At 37.7% G+C, this 6,000-nt stretch overlaps 1 protein-coding gene across 1 annotated transcript in view; it reads right to left on the bottom strand.

Moving 5' to 3' along the window:
- Positions 1-6,000, bottom strand: part of epha6 (eph receptor A6) — a gene marked incomplete at its 5' end in the record, with an annotated part of 162,168 nt that overhangs the window by 14,986 nt on the left and 141,182 nt on the right. The window lies entirely within an intron of this gene.

The raw sequence follows: 6,000 nt of genomic DNA, 5'->3' as shown, positions 1-6,000 counted from the left end.
GGGGACCCGATTATAACATTTAAACACGGACAAAGTCAGTTTTTCATGATATGTCCCCTTTAATCAAGAATTTAATGTTTATTTACTGTAGGTACAATCTCAACATCTATTAATAAGAAAGCAAAACTTCTAGAACTGCATGTATCTTGCGGAAGAACATTGTAGCCGGAGTTACTTCTCTCTGTTTATGTCTATGACGCAGGTATTGGGCTACTCCGCAGTGTTACGACCTATACCAGTCTAAAATAGTCCGAATATAAACACGTATTATAGGTGTACCATAGTGATTCAGGATAAGACAAAAACACGGTTTGGAAAATGGATTCTTGATGTACTCGCTTATTATAATTTTTTTTGTAAATGTTGTACACAAAAAAAGTTACGGACAGCAGCTTTAAATCGAATATAAGGAGTCACTTGGGTAATGTGGTTTTCAACCAAAAAGCTTTGGTTATCATAGCACATGTGATTGCAAAACAAATCAAGCTCTGATACTTTGTTTCAATTTAAGAGAAATGTGTGTTTTTTTCTTTTTTCTTTTAACACAAGCTTTTGAAACTTTTGCTTTGAAGCTCTGCTTATACTATGTGAAGATAATGCACTCAGTCATGGCTCAGTCAAGTGGAAGAACCCAAGAAATAAAAAAAACACAAGGAAAATCCATTAAGGCTCTGTGTCTAAAGCCATTTGCAATTAGCACAATTAGTGAAGTCTATAAGCCTCTGCACTTAAGATGATGGTACATGCATATTCATACTTAAACACGCTCGAACAATTGTGTGCACCACAAAAACTGTTTGCTGCTTCTTTCTAATACTGTACGCTTTAACAGAAACCATTTCGCTTTTTTTCTTCCCCTTTCACCCCATCGACTGAAATGACGCCCACAGGTAGGTGGAGCCCATCTCTAATTGAATCCTGGAGCAGATTAAAGTAGTGGGTGAATGGCATTAGCCAGCTTGATTGAATTTCTCCCAGGTAAATATTCACTCTGGAAGCCCACAGAGACTGCCAGCACGGTAATCACAACCTCTGTCAAAGTAATCAATCTCTCACTGTTAAAACAGCTGGGAAAATATAAGGGGTGGACAGGGAACGGGAGGGTTTTAGGTATAGCAAAGTTGCAAAGAGAGAGAGAGAGAGAGAGAGAGAGGATTTAGGCAGCCGGTAAACAGCAGAGAGCGGCCTTCGGTGATGTGCAGTATTGGGCGGAACTGCCTGAGATCCTGTGGGATATCAGCAATGTGATTTGGAAAGAAAATAAGAGAATAAGACATCGGTTTTGCTAAGGTTACCACCTGTGACACAATTTCTCTGTCTGTTTGTCTCTCTCTATAACCACAAGGGCTTTATCTAAATGTGCAATGCTGCCTATCTTCCATCTACTATGTCTCTACAAATTTGCACGTTGGAGATATATTGGAACGGTGTTTGATGAAAACCCCATGTTGTTTGTCTGATTTGACTGAGGCGGGAGAAGCTACGTGCTGGATCTCTCTCATGAGAGACAGCTCATCTTTTATTGAGAAGGGACGGACAGTGCAGCCTGTGACATCTGACTACTTTAGACATGCGTGAGGAGGAAACATGTAGGTTTGCACAGAAATATTGAAGTCAGAGCAACTGTGGAGAACAGGCAGCACCTTAATAAATGATGAAGCCTCATCATGTCTCTATTTACAGAGGTAGAGATTGATTTCAGAATGGAATATTATTCAGGAAAAGAGAGGGCAAAAAAAATAAATAAAAAAAGTATATTTCTGATTCCATGACTGCCTGAACTTAGCTGGAGTTGTCAGCCAGTGAAAGGGCAAGAGGATGAACTTGGCTGCAAACACAAAATGACATTATGACTCCAAACAGACTCAGTGAAGGACAGCTGAGGGTTAGTTCACAATTTATTCAATATTTATCTTTATCTATCTTAATCATTAATGAATCGTTGGACAATAAGTCAGAAACCATTCTGGAACACATACACTACTACCGTTAAAAAAAGTTTCGATACTTTTATTCAGCATAGATGCAATTAATTGATCAAAAGTGACAGTAAGACATTTACAATGTTATAAAAATGTTGATTCATCAAAGAATTCTGAAAAAAGTATCACAGTTTCCACAATATTTTTTTTTTTTTTTTTTTACATTGATAATAATAAGAAAAGTTTCTTGAGCACCAAATCAGCATATTGGATCATGTGGCACTGAAGACTGGAGTAATGGCTGCTGAAAATTCAGCTTTGTCATGACAGGAATACAGTAAATGACATTTTAGATGTCAGATGTTAGAAAACAGTTATTTTAAATGGTACTTGTAAATTACTGCACGTTTGATCAAACAAATGTAGCCATGGTGAGCATAAGAGACTGTTTTAAAATTGACAGAGGTGTAAAGCGTACCTGAAAACCATACTTAAGTAAAAGTAGAGATAACTTACAAGTCACCATGCCAATACTAAAGTATTTTACTGGTACTGAATTTAGGCTCAAAGATGTACTAGTCCTCAACACCTAAGAGACATGCCAGTGAAGAGACTGGGGAGAAAAATCACATTTTTTCTGAAATCGAAATTAAACTGAACAACCTAATATTGCAATAAATCAAGCTCGACACAACAGCCTCTTAAACGTCTACAAACACAGTCTCAGTCTCAAAAAGGGCATAAGTAAACCAATATCCTCTAAAAAGGTCTCTTCGGCATAAGGGATAAATAAAACAATATTAAGTAAAATGAAACAGTCAAAGCCAACTTGCACTGGATGTTCTGGTTTCGGCCTCATCACTGGCTGAAGCCATGTCCTTATCTCATATATGCGATTCAGTAACTACCTGCTTATGCGCTCACATTCACATAAAGTAGCCTTGTTGACAAGTTTGGCTGAGAAAGGCCAAAATGCACAAGATACAATGTACCTTCAATGCTCTGTAGATGGCGATGTCACTTATTTTGTAGCAGAAATGAACTGCTGCAAAAAAAGTTAGGTGCCATGCAAAATGTAATGAGTAATTACAAATGAAAAAAATGAACATGCTGTATACTTGATGAAAATGCAGTCAAGTAAAAGTGGCTAATATCTTTGATACTCAGTTAAAGCACAAAGTATTAAAAAAGACAAAAAGATACTTTTAGCGACCCCAAATGGAAGTGTAATATTGACATGGACATAAACGTCTCTTTTTGAACTATTGATTGGTTTCGCATGTAATCCAAAAAGACAAATGTGTTTTTGGTATTATTTTGCGGTACATTATCTTGTTTTTCAAAATGATCACATATTTTGGGGTTTGGGTTATTTTACACTTTTTATTGAATAAAAGGAAATGAAACTTCATGTTCAACGTGTCAGAAACGTTCATGCTTACTGCTAGGCCATGATTCTGAAGAATTCAAAATTTTTTGATGATGTTCCTGACAAAAACTTAAGCATTTTTGTTAACTGAATTGGTCTTTTGCCTGTGTGGTATGTTGAATTGTCATAACAAGCCTTAGTTGTTAATTAGCCTGAAGCACCAAGGATCAAGGCCTGAGTCCTTGTTACACATGTTACTGTGGTAATTACATGCAGCTTACCCTAAACCAAACCCTATTCCTAACCCTATAGAAAGTACATGTAGTTAACTATTATTACTCAGTACTTAAATGTATAATTACACTGTAACATGGACACCTTAAAATAAAAAATAACCGGATAAACTATTAACACAAACGCATCCAAACATATAAGTTCAAAAAAGAGGCAAAAACTGAGGCACTAATGTACAGTCATTATGCGGAGCTGACCTGCAGTTTTATTTTAATTAGCTTTCCTGCTCTGCTAAGGGGATCTCACATTGACTCTTACGACTTTCCCTCGTAATCAGAAATCATACCACACTAGTGAAGCAATCATAATAATATGATAATTTACCAAAATGGCACAATTTAATAAAAGAGACACACATAGTGAACACGCAACCTAAATTCTTGTTTTAGTGGATATAGAAACTGTCCTGACACCTACATGTCTTGTCGATTTCAAAAGATTTCTTGCATTCATGAGAGGAAACGAGGGGAAAAGACAGCCCTGTTAATGCACATAGCCTACTTATTCTATTTCCCATTGCTGTTTGACAGACACCCCCCCCCCCCCTTCCTAGAATTATATACAAGATTAAACAGAAATGCTTCCTATAGCTCCTATAATCTTCTCCTCTAAGTGTATCTCATATAGTCAAGTTACAATAAGTGAACACACTCTTCTGAGAGTGCGAACCTGAGCTCACTACAGCTAAGCAGAAATGTGTAGGTGGAGTTCTGGCACAGTGGTTAGCGCACAGGCTCCAGACATACTGAACTGTGGTGTGCACATGTGAGAGATGTAGGTTTGAATCCAGTTTATATAAATAATAGAATACAAAACAGTTGATGGGCCCCATTGACTACCATGGTAGTCAATGGGGTCCATCAACTGTTTGGTTACCGACATTCTTCAAAATATCTTCTTTTGTGTTCAGCAGAAGTAAGAAATTCATACCGGTTTGGAACAACTTGAGGGTGAGTAAATGATGACAGAATGTTCATTTTTGTGTGAACTATCCCACTGATAAAACAAGATCAAGTATATGAAGTTCATTTTCTAAGTGAGTCAGGTGTTAAGTATTATATTAACAATCAGGCTTAATCAAGTTTTGTAGAGTAAGACTGAATTTAAACGTGGAATGTTTGCTTTCTGTTTACAGCAGCTGAGGTTTTATCTCTCCGACTGTGAATGAGTTTACCAGGTGCTCTGAGATCGGGAAGATCCAACACAGGGTTTGACAAGGCCATGTTTGATTTGTTGTCGGCAATGAAAACAACTCCAATTCAGATTCAGAGATGAATAATGAGAGACGATCAAGTATTTGTCTAAACACACTCAAAAATCATCCACCCCCAGATACACACGCGCGGGTCTCTCAGAGGCTCACAAACAGCAGCAATTAACTGGAGAATGAAGCAGCTGCAGTAAATATGCAGTCGATACGGCAGAACTCAGGATGAGTGCCGATCATGTGATTACAAAGGCATGTGAGATGTGCACAAGCTTATTCTTTCTGTAATGACTGTGTGCATGGATGTATGGGTCGGTATGTTTATGAGTGTGTACAGGGAGTATAACAGTCTCTGCGTGTGTGTGTGTGTTTGCCTTATTTGAGAGTCAGAATACCTTTTTATAGGCCAGTCGATATTTGTTTCAAATAAACTGACTTTTTGGTAAAAGCAGTGAGGCATTACTACATCGAACACAAGCAGTTTGAGCTGAAGGGAGTCAGGTCATCATAATCAATATTAATTCACTCTTTTTGTAGTTCAGGGGTAATTAACAAGCTACAGTGAATTAGTGTCCCACCTCTGTCTCTTCAAGCTCATTGCCGGGGATACGTTTCAGAACAAATGTGAAATTTATATGTTTCCGATACTAGTATAAATAGGACAACAGACGGTGTGGCAGTTGTGTGAAATACAATGCGATTGAAAACTGAAAAAGCCAATCAAAACATCAGCTCAGTTCAGCTCCTAAGCCAGCTGTGCCAAGCAAAAATAAGATGAAAAGAGCAAGAGAGAGGCTGGAAGTGAGTGAGAAAGTAATAATAAAAAAAAAAACCCAGTAGATTGTCTCTAGGAATAATTGTTTGTTCCGGTAACAGATTTGTCTTGGAGTGTGGAAAAAATAGATGATATTCTGTTCCCCTCCCCTGTCCAACCAGATCTTAATTACGGGACCTATATGGGCCATTATGTGCCAACACCTGGCCTCATGGGGAAAATTTGTACATTGCATAATTTTTCACTTTGAGCTGTTCCCACTGCCAGGAAAAATAAATAGCTAAATATATAAATAAAATCAGAGAGCCACAGAGAGAAAGTGAGAGAGTGAGGGAAGGAGGTGGTAAAAAATAACATAAATAGGCTCTCTAATCCCCCTTTTCTCTCCGCTCTGGGCAAAGACAGAACAACAAAGATTAGAAGAAAATTGCAG

Source organism: Scardinius erythrophthalmus (assembly GCF_964197995.2).
Source record: "Scardinius erythrophthalmus genome assembly, chromosome: 3".
NCBI classification, from domain to species: domain Eukaryota; kingdom Metazoa; phylum Chordata; class Actinopteri; order Cypriniformes; family Leuciscidae; genus Scardinius; species Scardinius erythrophthalmus.
Note: the sequence above shows the minus strand (reverse complement) of the source record. Positions and strands in the feature narration are given on the sequence as shown.